This window comes from Tachypleus tridentatus, chromosome 10 (assembly GCF_004210375.1).
Source record: "Tachypleus tridentatus isolate NWPU-2018 chromosome 10, ASM421037v1, whole genome shotgun sequence".
Taxonomy (NCBI): Eukaryota; Metazoa; Arthropoda; class Merostomata; order Xiphosura; family Limulidae; genus Tachypleus; species Tachypleus tridentatus.
Genome location: NC_134834.1, coordinates 168043041 through 168056034, shown reverse-complemented (window position 1 = coordinate 168056034; position 12994 = coordinate 168043041). Strand labels below are relative to the sequence as shown.

General features: G+C 31.5%; 1 long non-coding RNA gene across 2 annotated transcripts in view; it reads right to left on the bottom strand.

The window, feature by feature from the left end:
- Window positions 1–373: 373 nt before the first annotated feature.
- The window catches only part of LOC143230876 (uncharacterized), a 28132-nt gene continuing 15511 nt past the window's right edge, over window positions 374–12994 (bottom strand). Inside the window, exons 3-5 of one of the 2 annotated variants that reach the window (XR_013016657.1) lie at window positions 4442–4509; window positions 3990–4153; window positions 374–3675 (exon numbers count right to left, since the gene is read on the bottom strand). This is a non-coding gene — a long non-coding RNA (uncharacterized LOC143230876). The remainder of the gene's footprint in view (window positions 3676–3989; window positions 4154–4441; window positions 4510–12994) is intronic. The other variant, XR_013016656.1, reaches the window with a different exon arrangement.

The following is a 12994-nucleotide window of genomic DNA, read 5'->3' as shown; positions in this document are numbered from 1 at the left end:
AGAATTAAAACAAAATTATTATGCTTAACAAATTTGAATTTAACATCTACAAGTGTTTTTTGAAATAGACAAGAACAAGACACGTAAATAAGCACAAAAATGCTTTATTCGAGAAAGTGTATATCTTGTGGTTTTTAAGTACAATAAATATAAACACTAATCTGTATTTGTCACTAAACAGTATAACGAACTAAACATTTCAATATAAATTACTTTGGAGGATTTTGCTTAAACAGTAAAACATTATTATTAGATGAAGTCGTAATCTATAGAAGATAAAAAAGACCTTATAGTTCTATTGTTCTGATCTTCTTTTGATCATTATGAAATTAAAAAACTGGACATTTTAAAAGAATTGTATGATTGCAACAGGAGTGTTCGGAGTAATTTGATTGAATTCAACACGTCCTCCAAGAGCATCACTCAGCGGATCATTGGGTTTCACGTTCAGAGGGTTTTTGGGATACTGTACTTATTCAAATCCTTAACCTCAATCCGACTAATATTCGGATTAAGTTGTCACGGTGAAGATTTAAAAAAAGTTTAAATTGCACCATCATAAGTCATCACAAATGGTAATGGTATGTATTTTGTCTAATTAGGGAAACTGTTCAACCACCATTGCTTATTCTTGTCCAACTTTGCGTTCACAACAACATGTTCGTCTCGTTTCTACACAAAAATTGGCTTCGTTTTGATGTATCTTTTCTTTTGTTTCTAATCTGAATACCTTGGCTATAAATTGAAGAACTTTTTCATCGTGAACATAATGTAGGTCCACGTGTCCTCAGTCAACAAAACATTTTCTTATGAACATGTTAAGCGAGCTGTTTTTCGCCGTAATATAATCAGAATGCATTTTAGTTGACGTTTAACAATAATAATATCCTTGTAAGGTTTGTTTCTAATCATTTTTACATTCAAACATTGTTCTATCGTGACTGCAAATATTACATTAGGTTTCAATGTACTTATGTTAACAGAGCGCTAACGCACAAGGTGCGTCCTGAGTTAATCTAAGCATACTAAAGAGATCTCGTTAATAGCAAAAAAATGAATCATGAGTTAATGTAAATATATTAAAGCGATGTTGTTGATACCTGAGTTGCATCCTGAGTTCATCTAAATACACTAAAGAGAGCTTGTGGATACACAAGGTGCGTTATGAGCTGATTGTAAACAAAAGAGCGTCACCTTTGCTTCTGAAACTATGATTTGATCGTTGTTAGAAAATTATTTTAGTAAAACTTGCATATTCAGAGTTATAACTTTGATGTATTTCTGGTTTGTGTAAATAATTGCATCATTTTTAGATATTAATACGAATAATTTTCGTGTCTAAATTATTTGAAAAAAAATCAAACCTTAGAATTCGCGTGTGTTATTCACTTGCAAAATACTTTGCATAGTTACTTATTGTTTTTACTTTAAAAAAGTAATATCACTGATATTCGCGTGTGTTATTCACTTCCAAAATACTTTGCATAGTTACTTATCGTTTTTACTTTAAAACGAATAAGATTCAATATCAAAGTCCTCAGGATTACGCCTTGGATATTATATTCTTACGTCATTATGTCACAAAATACTTGAATAAAATTGACAATTTTAGTAAAAATATTTTTAATGCGTGAGAAAAATTATACCATATTTTCTAATAATAGGACTTGTGATTACGAAATAAATTTGTAGAAGTAGTTAAATGATTTTGTTATTTATCAATTAGAAACAATATAGCAATAGCAAACAATATTGTATTAATTATTTAATTTAGTCGGTGGACACAGCAGATAGCCCGATATGGCTTTGCAATAAGAAAACACATACACACTCAATTCAATCTGTGAAAGGCAAAAATAGTATAATCGTAATAGAACAAATATCAGTTACAGCAACTATCGAAACATTTAAATTGAAAGTAAAAATGAAAGACTAAACATTTAGGTGACGTGAACGTTAATTATTCTAGTCCAATAAATCCATCCAACTAAGTTATTGTTGACAGGAAAACACTTAAGTAAGTGTATTAAAAGATTTAACTTCTTAGACTGATTGATTGATTATTTTGAATCAATCGCAAAGCTACACAATGAACTATCGGTGCTCTGCCCATCACAAGTATCGAAACCAGGTGTCTAGCGCTGTAAATCCCCAGACATATCGCTGTACCACTGGGGGGCAACTTTTTTACACAAATAGTCCTGTAATGTGTTATACATTATACGTTCAGCGATATGAAACATTGAGTTTTTACTGTGTACTCAATTTTATTACATTGGAAATGTATTTTTTTTTGCTTAAGCCCAATAATTAGAATTTAATGTATTTATGGAAAGTTATTTTAAAGATAAACTGGTTCTCAGTGTTAGTTATTATAAAGATGTGAAAGGTTGGACCCTCCGGTATGCACAAACGTTGTATCAAGGCATTTGAAACATGTTTCTATCTTCGGTTGTTCATCGTCAGTGAAAATGATAAGGTAAAGAAGACTGAAGTATTAAAGATGATTGGTGATGGCGAAACAGTGATTTAAACATCAAATGTTTGATTATACAATGAAAGATTCAAGTGGAAAACATCCTGAACACAGGTGAACGAAAGATTTGTGGAAAGAAAGAGAAAAGAAGGCAAAAAAAAGTGGTTATGGACGATATTTATGAGTGATGCGTGGGCATTAATTAATATATAAGCTAATAACAGGAAAGTTTGTAGACATGATTGTTAACTCACAGAACAAAGGTAGTAAGCGTATGGAAAATAATTATATTGATTTTGAAGCGATTTGAAATAAGATTTCAATTAAACGAAAATGAAGTACTAGAGCTTCTATAACTTTTATATAAAGCAATGATAATATTTGAATTGTAATAACTGCAAATAATTTCGGATATGTATCTTTAGATATAGGAAGCTATATTTGTTTATTACGTATGTGAATAAGTCTTTGCAAGATTTCAAAGTATTTGTTAAACAGACAATAAATGATCTGTAGAAGAATGTACGTTCTGCCTTTAATATGATTTCATAGAGCCTTAAATTAATTTCTGTTCAATTATGTTTTCTGTTAAATATGTATATGAGGCCCAAGTAATGAAAATGTAACAGTGAATGCAATTTATATATGTTTGTTCAACTTCTAAAAACGTCATATTTTAGGTAATAGTGATACAGAGCGGACTGAAATAAACATCCTGGAAAGAAGCTGACTAAAAACACAGAAAACATATCCTGCCCTTTTAAATGGAAATAAGTAAATGGCAAAAATATGGACAATAATTAATTATGTGATTTGTACATACTTCAAAAGTGGTTATAAGAAAGTTTTTCAGACGTCCTGGTCATAATATATATTCTGTTTACACCACTTAGTTCGAATCTTCCTTTTAGAAACGATATTAACTCACAGAATAATCCCTGTTTTATTTATATAATCTGTACGTTTCTAAGGCGGTTAATCTTACAAAATTTTTTTAAAATTACAGAGAAAAAAATTTATCTGTTATTCTAGCTTACGTACACAAAGAACTCTTTACGTTTTCGGAAGACTGCCTTAATAATCAAGAAGTAAGTAGTATTACACTTCTGAGTTAATCAGCTCCAGAGACTTTTTTCAGTTCTGAGCTATTAGTATCATTTAAGTGGTTTGAAGAAAAGTTGCTGGATACCATACACCTCCTGTTTAAAACAAAAGAGAAGTATTACAATAGTCACTTTTTTTAAATATTTGTTTCTTTTAAACTCAAAGAAGAGTTGTGTGACATTATCATTCAAATACCATCAAAAAGTCTGCATACATTAATTATTCTCGAAAACGTCCAATTACATAAGAGTTTGTTCGCTTCTATTATAAAAAATATCGTGAATTAATAAAGTATTATTTAATATTTCGTGTCTTAATTGTTTGATTCTTAGTTTGTTAGACTTTACGCATAACTACTCTTTGTCTGTGTAAAGCGATAAACTGAAGAAAAAACATAACATTTACTCACCAATACCCACTGCAAACTTTGAGACCGTTCTTATTAGGCCCAATAGATATATAATAGTCACTGTTAGAACATAGCCACAGAGCCAAAGTGAGCAGTGCAATTTTGTTTACAGCGGTAACAGGTTGTGAAACTTGCTTCTTAGTCCTGTGAGCGAACCACTGAGACTGTGAAAGTCGTTAGGTTTGTGTAAATAGTACCATTTCAATAATATATAGAAAAACGAAAATAAGGTTATATATGGTTAATAAATAAAATAAAATAACATAATGTTTCAAACACGTTACTATGGTAAAATCAACGTATTACCCTGGCAGCGATTACTGCACAACATTGTAGTTATTTAAGTGACTTTGAAATATGACCATATTTTATTTTTTTAAAATCCACAAACTTTCAAAGGAATTTCAAAACTTTATTAGCAACTGTTTATTTTAGATTATTGTCCTACTTACTAATTATCTGATTCCCTTGTTAGTCAGCTGTAAGTTTGATTATATCCCATTGTATACTAGTCTTTGATCTGAAAAATAAACAATTATTATTATTATGAACATTGAAATAATTTTTATAATTTCGCAAGGGTTATCTGCGCTGTCCTGTTGCTGATTTTGAAGTGATAGACTAGAAAGATTTCCCTCTTAGCCCTTAGTCAACACTGTCCACTGCCAACTTTTGGGCTACTCTAGCAGTTTTTGGCAGTATAAGTCCGTAGACAAACCGTTGTGTAACTGGAAAGTAAACCCATAGAGACATGCAGTCATTGAGTCTGATTGAGATTATATAATCTATGTATTGTTTGATGGTTTAATTTTACGGAGGCCTTGTAAAACATATAAAGTTTTTTTAACGAAACTCAGAGTGAAATGCAGACATTCTAATGTATATTTGGCTTCATTAATTTATAGTTATTCATGTTTTATACCTCAAGGAAATATTATCAAAAGTTCCTTATCTTATATGTGAATCATGATTTTATGGGTTTTTAAGTTCAGGTGTTCAGTCTGAATAAACTGGTTTTGAGTTTAACGTCCTTTAAAACTATTTTTATTAATATTCCTTTATCTTTATGGATCAACAGTAAAGTTATGAACTCCTAATGCAAAAAAAAAAAAAACATGATTTGAATTGTTGTGAATAGAGTAGAGATAGCCCACTGTGCAGCTTTGCCCTAAAGCCATAAATAATATGGTCTTTAAAAGTAGATTTTAAGAATCATATGAGTTAAGGTTTGTTTGGAGCTTAAATGAGGTGTGGTCATTAGAATAATTATATATTCTAATTCAAATGCACCTATGTCTTTCCCATTGTCTTGCAATGTAACTTATTCGAACCAATTAAACTAATTAACTTAAAATAATGGTATTAGTGTCGGTTTATTAAATAGATTAGGGTTATATGTTAATACTTTAAATGCCTAAGCTTGAAAGACGATAGTACTTGTTAAGGAAATAATATGTAATAAATATATATTTAACTTTTAACATTATTTTTATACACCATTAATATGGTATCTGCGACAGACATATAGACAAAGTTTGCATGTTGTGTGAACTTTTTGCACGAACCTATTTGAGAGCTATCTGCGCGAGACTTCTTTAATTTTGAAGTGAAGGACTGGAAGGGAAGCATATAGTTAACACTACTCTTTATTAACAATTGGGAAGACTGAAAGTCACATGACTGAAAGGGCGAATATTTTCGACAGAAGGTTTTGGTCACACTGTCCACTGATTTCGAAATATTCTCGTAGCATACAAACCATGTTAAGCCAAAATAATTAGGAACTGCGAAGTTAGATGCAATGTTTCGCCACCTTACTTTTTTTCTAACTATATATTAGTATTTCTAGTTAACGTCAAACTACCTTCTTAATAATCATGTGTCACATTTAAGTTTGATTTGCTTCTTAAAAGAGTCCTTCTGAGCATGTTTGACTACTTGCCTGAGCTACCGAACAATGTAAAACATATATGCCATATGATATAGCTCTATAATATTTCCAACCACTACTACACAGAAGGTAACAACGAACAATCTCAATATTAGTTTTGTTCTTACTATTGATGTAACAAGCTGTGTAAGAGCTTAGGGATATATTTTAGTTAGCGAAATGACACTTTGAGGCACATGAACAAATAAAAGAGTAAATGCAACAAGATAATACAAAAATATTAAACAACATAATTCATTAAAGTACCAGTCAAATAGGTTTATTCTTAAATATTAAGACCAGGTATTATTAAGTAAGAAGTTAAAATTTGTGCTTAACAGCAAACAAACGAAAAATCTTGAGGACTACGTACATGAACAAGCACTGTCACTTGTTTAATTTCTATGCAGATTATTGTTTAACATTTAAATTGTTAAGCCTTTCTTTATGTAGTTTCATGTTTATTGGTTAAAATATAGTTAGTTGAATTAAGAAGGTAGTCTGAAAGAAAAGGCAGGCCAGTACTGCTTCTTGCTTCAATTATAGAAATGATGTTCAGGTTCTTGTTTTGTCGATTCTTACGAAAATTAGGTGCCGCAATTGTCCTTGTTGAAACCGACACACTGTTTTTTAATTTTTCAATGCTTTTATTATGTCACTTTGTGCGCACGTATTATGCAACGCGTTACTTACGTTTGAAAATACGTATTTTATATAACGTCTTTGCCAGCGTATAAATAATAGTCAATCGACTCTGAATTGAACTAAAGGGGATAAGAAATTTATCATAAACACTTTAGGTATTTTATATGTCATATTAGTTTACTATTTTGTCCAGGAAGTAATTATAGAACATGCTTTTCCGGAATTGTAGATAAAGTTTTTGAAACATTCTGTAATAAACGTATTCACACACACTGAATCCATTGAATGCACACGAATATGTTTTATGTATATTTCTATAATAGTACACATGAGAATAATTAAGGGTTTCCAGGATGTTGGTATAAAGATATATTGCGAATTCGATTAGACACTGGTTGTTTTACTTACTTTTTCTTACTAAAATAAAGGAAACAGAAATATTCCCAAAGCTTTTTGCAAATGTAGATTTTTCGTGAAAAGCACTTTTAGCAATGTAGTTTTATGCCAGTGAACATTTTATGTTTTTTTAAAGCAAGATCTGGTCATTTTACTCAAATGAATCAATGTTCTCATTCTTCTGATCTTAAGTATTCACATAATTTTTTATATTATTTTTTTTACACAAATACAACACAAAAATACATGATCAAAATATTACACACATTTCAAACCTACTGCATATAAAGCAGACGAAAGCATTAACACGTATCATCTCACCAGTAGAGAATTACGGTATAGGAAGTAGTGAATATACAAAAAGTGATTCATTTGCTTATTAAAAAAATATTAATATATTCAAGTATTTCTTATCAACTGAATACGTGTTAAACTGAGATGGCAACAGGTCGTTTTACAATGAAACATCTATTTAGTTTTATGATAAAAAGTTTAATGAAAGTTCATATATTTTCATCCACTGGAAAATAAAATAAACATATTCCAACGGAACTGAAACACTGGCGTTTTTATTGAAGACATAACAAAAAGTATACAGTATTCTGATATGTTAACAAACAAATGATTTTTTTTTTCACGATGAGGTTATTTTAGAACTTTTGTCGTAAAATAAATAACAGATTCCAAAATGTTCTAGAAAAAGAGAAAAAAACCCATCAGAAATTATAATTTTCACCTCGTATGTTGAGGAAAACGCGATGCGTAATTACAGATCACAAAATGATTAGATATAAACATTTCAAAATAACTTCACACATAAGTTTATGGTTCTATTAATTAAAGAGAGTTAACATTTTGTTACATTGAATTTTCTTTGTTTATGATAAGAATTGAAGTGTTTTTTTTTACTACAACTGAGGTAATCATCCTTCACGTTTCCTTTCCCATCCATTTATTCTCCTTGTGCGTGTTAAACGTGATATGTGAAATTTCACACCATTCGTATTTTTCCACACAAAATATTAGAAAGCAGTTTTAAAAATTTCGGAAAGTATCAGTTTGGTGAACTGTTAACTCAATAATTACCAGAGCTATTTTTTTATTCGTATGTGTTTTTTTGCATGCCAAAAGGATACATCATAATTGTTGTTTTGAATTAAGCACAAAGCTAAACAATGGACTATCTGTGCTCTGCTCACCACGGGTATTGAAACCCGGATTTTAGCGTTGTAAGTCAGCAGACATATATACCAATAGTCATTGCTCTAATGTATAATTTTTGTACTCAGCACTCAGCATCATTACACTATTGCTTCTCCCTTCTTCTCCTTTTCTCTTGTTGTAGTTGTTGCTGTCACTAACACATTCAAAACATGGTTTGATTCGATTTGTTTTCATTAATTAACTCCTGTTTCTGCGAAAATATTAATAATTCATATTAACTAAAAATGGGAAACAGAATGAATTCACAATACCGCAACCCTGTATTTAAATTCCCGTATGCTATTTTGCGTTTATCGAACATGATGTAAAATGAAGCCTTAGCAGATAAAAAGCTTTCGTTCACTAAATTCTGTGAAATGGTAAAAAGTTTCGCTATAGCTCTCCTCGTCAATAAACACAAATCCCGTTTTCTTCGGTATCGCAAATATTATACAATAGCCTTTGTGAAAGCTTTACACCTTATTATAATTCTCATCATTGGAACACGACAAGAATCTGAAACTTGCCAAGAACATTCGAGAGATAACCCTTCTCTGGCCATCCATATTTCATGAGCATTGTCGCCCATGCCCATGATTTACAGTAACGACAAGAGGGACGATTCGAAAGACCAATATCGGCAGAACACTTCTCATATCCGTTTCTGACCTGTTTTCACATAATGGCATTGATATTGGAAGGAGTTGAGAGAAGGATTCCTTACGGTAGAAGGCGGATTGTTAATCGCTATATCGCTTCTTCTCCACAAAACTGCCTTCACAGCAACAAAACATTTCTTTGTGTGAAGAAATGTGTAATAATTCAAACACTTTGCAAGTCGTCTAACATACAGTAAGTGTAGCTAGCAATGCCTGATGTTGAAAATGTTCGCCGAATTTTGATGCACATGCTGTGTCGTTTTTCACTGATATAAAAAAAACACACTTTCACACCATATGTAAAGTACGACATCTTAGATCAGTGGTGAAGTTTCTTATGAGTTATCCTTCTATAATTTTTCTATTTTTTTAAAAAAGTTGGTGTGGTTGTTGAAAGTAATAACTTTGGATGTTCTTTATGAAGTAACGTATTCTACTGAGCTGTTAGCAAAAACCAAACACTGACTTTTCTCCGCGAAAAAAAGAAAAGTCTTAATAATATATTTATAAAAGATCATTAACTCATATCTTGTTCTTACCATAGAATGTGTTTTCTAAAGACAACAATATTTATGTATTGTGGAACATCAACAAGCGTTTTTTATTATTATTTGTTTTCAGGAATTAATTTTCACTGTTCATATTATATTGAGCTCTGTAGGTATAAAATATATACAGCCAGGCACATTAAAATGTAAATTAAAAAAAAAAAAAAACACAATGAATTCATCAAGTTATATCTGATACACGTTTGGTTAGGACGTGAAATCATATGTTTAATGAGCTTTATCTTTGAAACGCTTGCAACATAACGTGTGTGGATATATTCATTATACGCTAAGTCTGGCCCGCGATGCCGGATATTTAGGGTACCTACAGACTGCTCGTTATATCTAGTTTCTTATGTCACGTAAAGCAGCTCGTATGTTTGTGTTCTTCATGGACATTGTGTAGGTAAATGATCGACTTACTTGTAGACAGAGCCATGAACTTAAATACTTGATATAATTAGACCATGTTTAAGATATATGTTTGGTGCATTTAGGTATGGCTTACAACATCAAACAACACCTGAAAGTCAAACACAGAACTAGTGGAAAGGAAATAAAAATATCGATTGGTTTCTTTTGAGTTTCGCGCGAAGCTGCACGAGGGCTATCTGCACTAGGGCCCGGCATGGCCTAGCGCGTAAGGCGTGCGACTCGTAATCCGAGGGTCGCGGGTTCGCGCCCGCGTCGCGCTAAGCAGCCGTGGGGTATAGTGACGGTCAATCCCACTATTCGTTGGTAAGAGCCAAGAGTTGGCGGTGGGTGGTGATGACTAGCTGCCTTCCCTCTAGTCTTACACTGCTAAATTAGGGACGGCTAGCACAGATAGCCCTCGAGTAGCTTTGTGCGAAATTACAAAACAAACAAAAACAATCTGCATTAGCCGTTCCTAATTTAGCAGTGTAAGACTAGAGAGAAGGCAGCTAGTTACCACCACCTACCGCCAACTCTTGGACTACTCTTTTACCAATGAATAGTGGGATTGACCGTCACATTATAACGCCCCCACGGCTGAAAGGGCGTGCATGTTTAGTGTGACGGTGATTTGAACCCGCGGCTCTCAGACTAATTTTCAAGAAATTAGTTACCTTGTAAGAGCTTTGGATTAGGTATGTGTTTATTCCATTAGTTATAATAACATTGACAGTTTTTTTGAGATATGTATTATGTAAAATAACAGCAACAGCACATTCAGCGAGTACTACTTGGTTTGACACTCTTATCATTTATTATTTTATAATTATAATGTTCTTCATTACAACAATTTTCTTCAGTACTCATACAACACTTGTTAATCCTCTCTACATTTACAATAGTTGTTGAAATAAGATAAATGTCGATAAACAGAGGAATTAAATCATTGTTCCAGCAATCGCAACTTTAACACCCATAGAGAAATCAATGGATAAAAAAAAAACATTCTAAAATTTTAGGTTGTTGCTCATTCGCGCAAGAATTTGGCGTTTTCTTTTGATAACATATTTAACAAATAATCATCAGATTATTATAGTGTTATTGTAGATTAAACTGAAAAAGGAGTGACGTTCACTAGATTTTTATTTATATTCATAAAATATCGTTCTAAAAAACATAATTTCAACATACATTCTACAATATTAATAATATAAGAATTAACCTTCATATTTAACCAATTCATTTACTTTCTTCTGTTCATTCGCAAAAAAATAATAAAACTAGAAGGTTGTTGTTTGCTATTAAGCACAAAGCTACACAAAGGGATATCTGTAGAAACCCGGTTTCTAGCGGTATAACTCTATAGACATACCTCTGTGCCACTGTGTTGGCAAACTGGAAAGTAAGAAATAAACAAAACTTTGAAATGGTAGAACTCAGTAATGATAAAGGAAGAGACAATAACAACAATCAAAATTAATGCCAAAAGCACACGCTTGCTGTATCTCTAAAATAAGATATTTAACAAAAAATGCACGACAAAGTTTAGGACTTAAAGTTTTCCTTAGATGTGACAAGCACGATATTTAAACCAAACAAGTTTTTCGAAAGTTTGTGTGTGTGTGTTTTTTTCTTATAGCAAAGCCACTTCTGGTTATCTGCTGTGTCTAGAAAGGGAAATTGAACCCTTGATTTTGGAATTGTAAATTTGAAGACTTACCGCTGTTCCACCTGTAAACCTGAAAATAATTTTAGTACATCATTTGCAAGTTTTATTGTTACCACTCGCCTTAAAAAAGGGAAAATATTTTATCTGTATTTTCTTACAGTGACTTTTCTAGGGTTGTAAGTAATTACAGGTTGAAGGGAATATTATCAACTCTGCTTTGCAACAGTGTAAGCAAAATGAGTCACAATTATGAGAAATAACAACGGTTGCCCTCTCAGTGACTCAGCGGTATGTCTGCAGATTTACAACACTAAAAACCGGGTTTTGATACCTGTGGTGGGCAGAGCATAGAGTGCCCATTGTGTAGCTTTGTGATTAATTCAAAACAACAACAACTGATGTACAATTTATTTGTATCTTCTTTCAACGAATGAATTGTTAATGAGATTTGTATTTGTACGTCGAAAAACAGAAATTGAGAAGAGGTATTTTGATTTTTACGAGTTTTATAAAGCAGTGGTTTTAATCTTTTGTAAATTTTTAGCGCCACCAGATAGAGTAAATTATTATTATGCAAATAAATTTGTAGTTATCGTTGACATAATTTTCAAATTATTTATATTAATATGGCAAAAGGAACATAAAGAGACGTTTATTATTACTGATGTTACATGATGTTCTCATTATTTTTTTATGAATGAGATACGTAACTTACTTTTTTACGAATATATAATTTTAATACATGTTCAAAAGTTACTTCGGTGAATAATATTGAATGCTCATGTTAAAAATACTAGTAAATTCATCTGATTCAAAAGAACTTTAAAATATTTCCCCTTCAACCTGTTCCACACCACAAGAACAAGTATTATATGGATTACATACATTAATATCAGACCTTGTATATCATAAAATGTAATCATAAAATCAATTATCATGACATAATCAAAAATAAAAAAAAAACAGTTACGTTCCTTGTGTCCAAACACGTGTAACTCCAGATAAGGCATGATTACTGATTAAAAACCCACACAATATCATCCGAGTATTGGTTTCCCATAACATCTATTCTATGTTTCATGGTTATACACCGATGCTGATATTATTATTACCATTGTACACTACTGTTAATCTATATAAGTAAAAATATCGTAAAATATTCGTAACTGTTATCGTATGAGTATTTTCAGTGTGACGAAAAAAATATTAAAATGACCAGTTCGATATGGGAAACACATGCATTGTTGAAATGTCTGCAAAATAAAAACTTCACTGATATCCATGTTTTTATTCTAAATTAAACCTATACAAAAATTTAAAACATCCTGGGATATTTTGCCGAAAGAATTAATAACATAGCTAAATTACAAAAAAAAATACGGTTTGCTTCTTGCTTATTTAGCTAAAAGTAGAATCCATTTCATTACCTGTTTGTTTGTTTTTAATTTTGCGCAAAGCTACTCGTGGGCTATCTATGCTAGCCGTCCCTAATTTAGTGTAAGACTTGAGAGAAGACAGCTAGTCATCACCACTCACCGCCA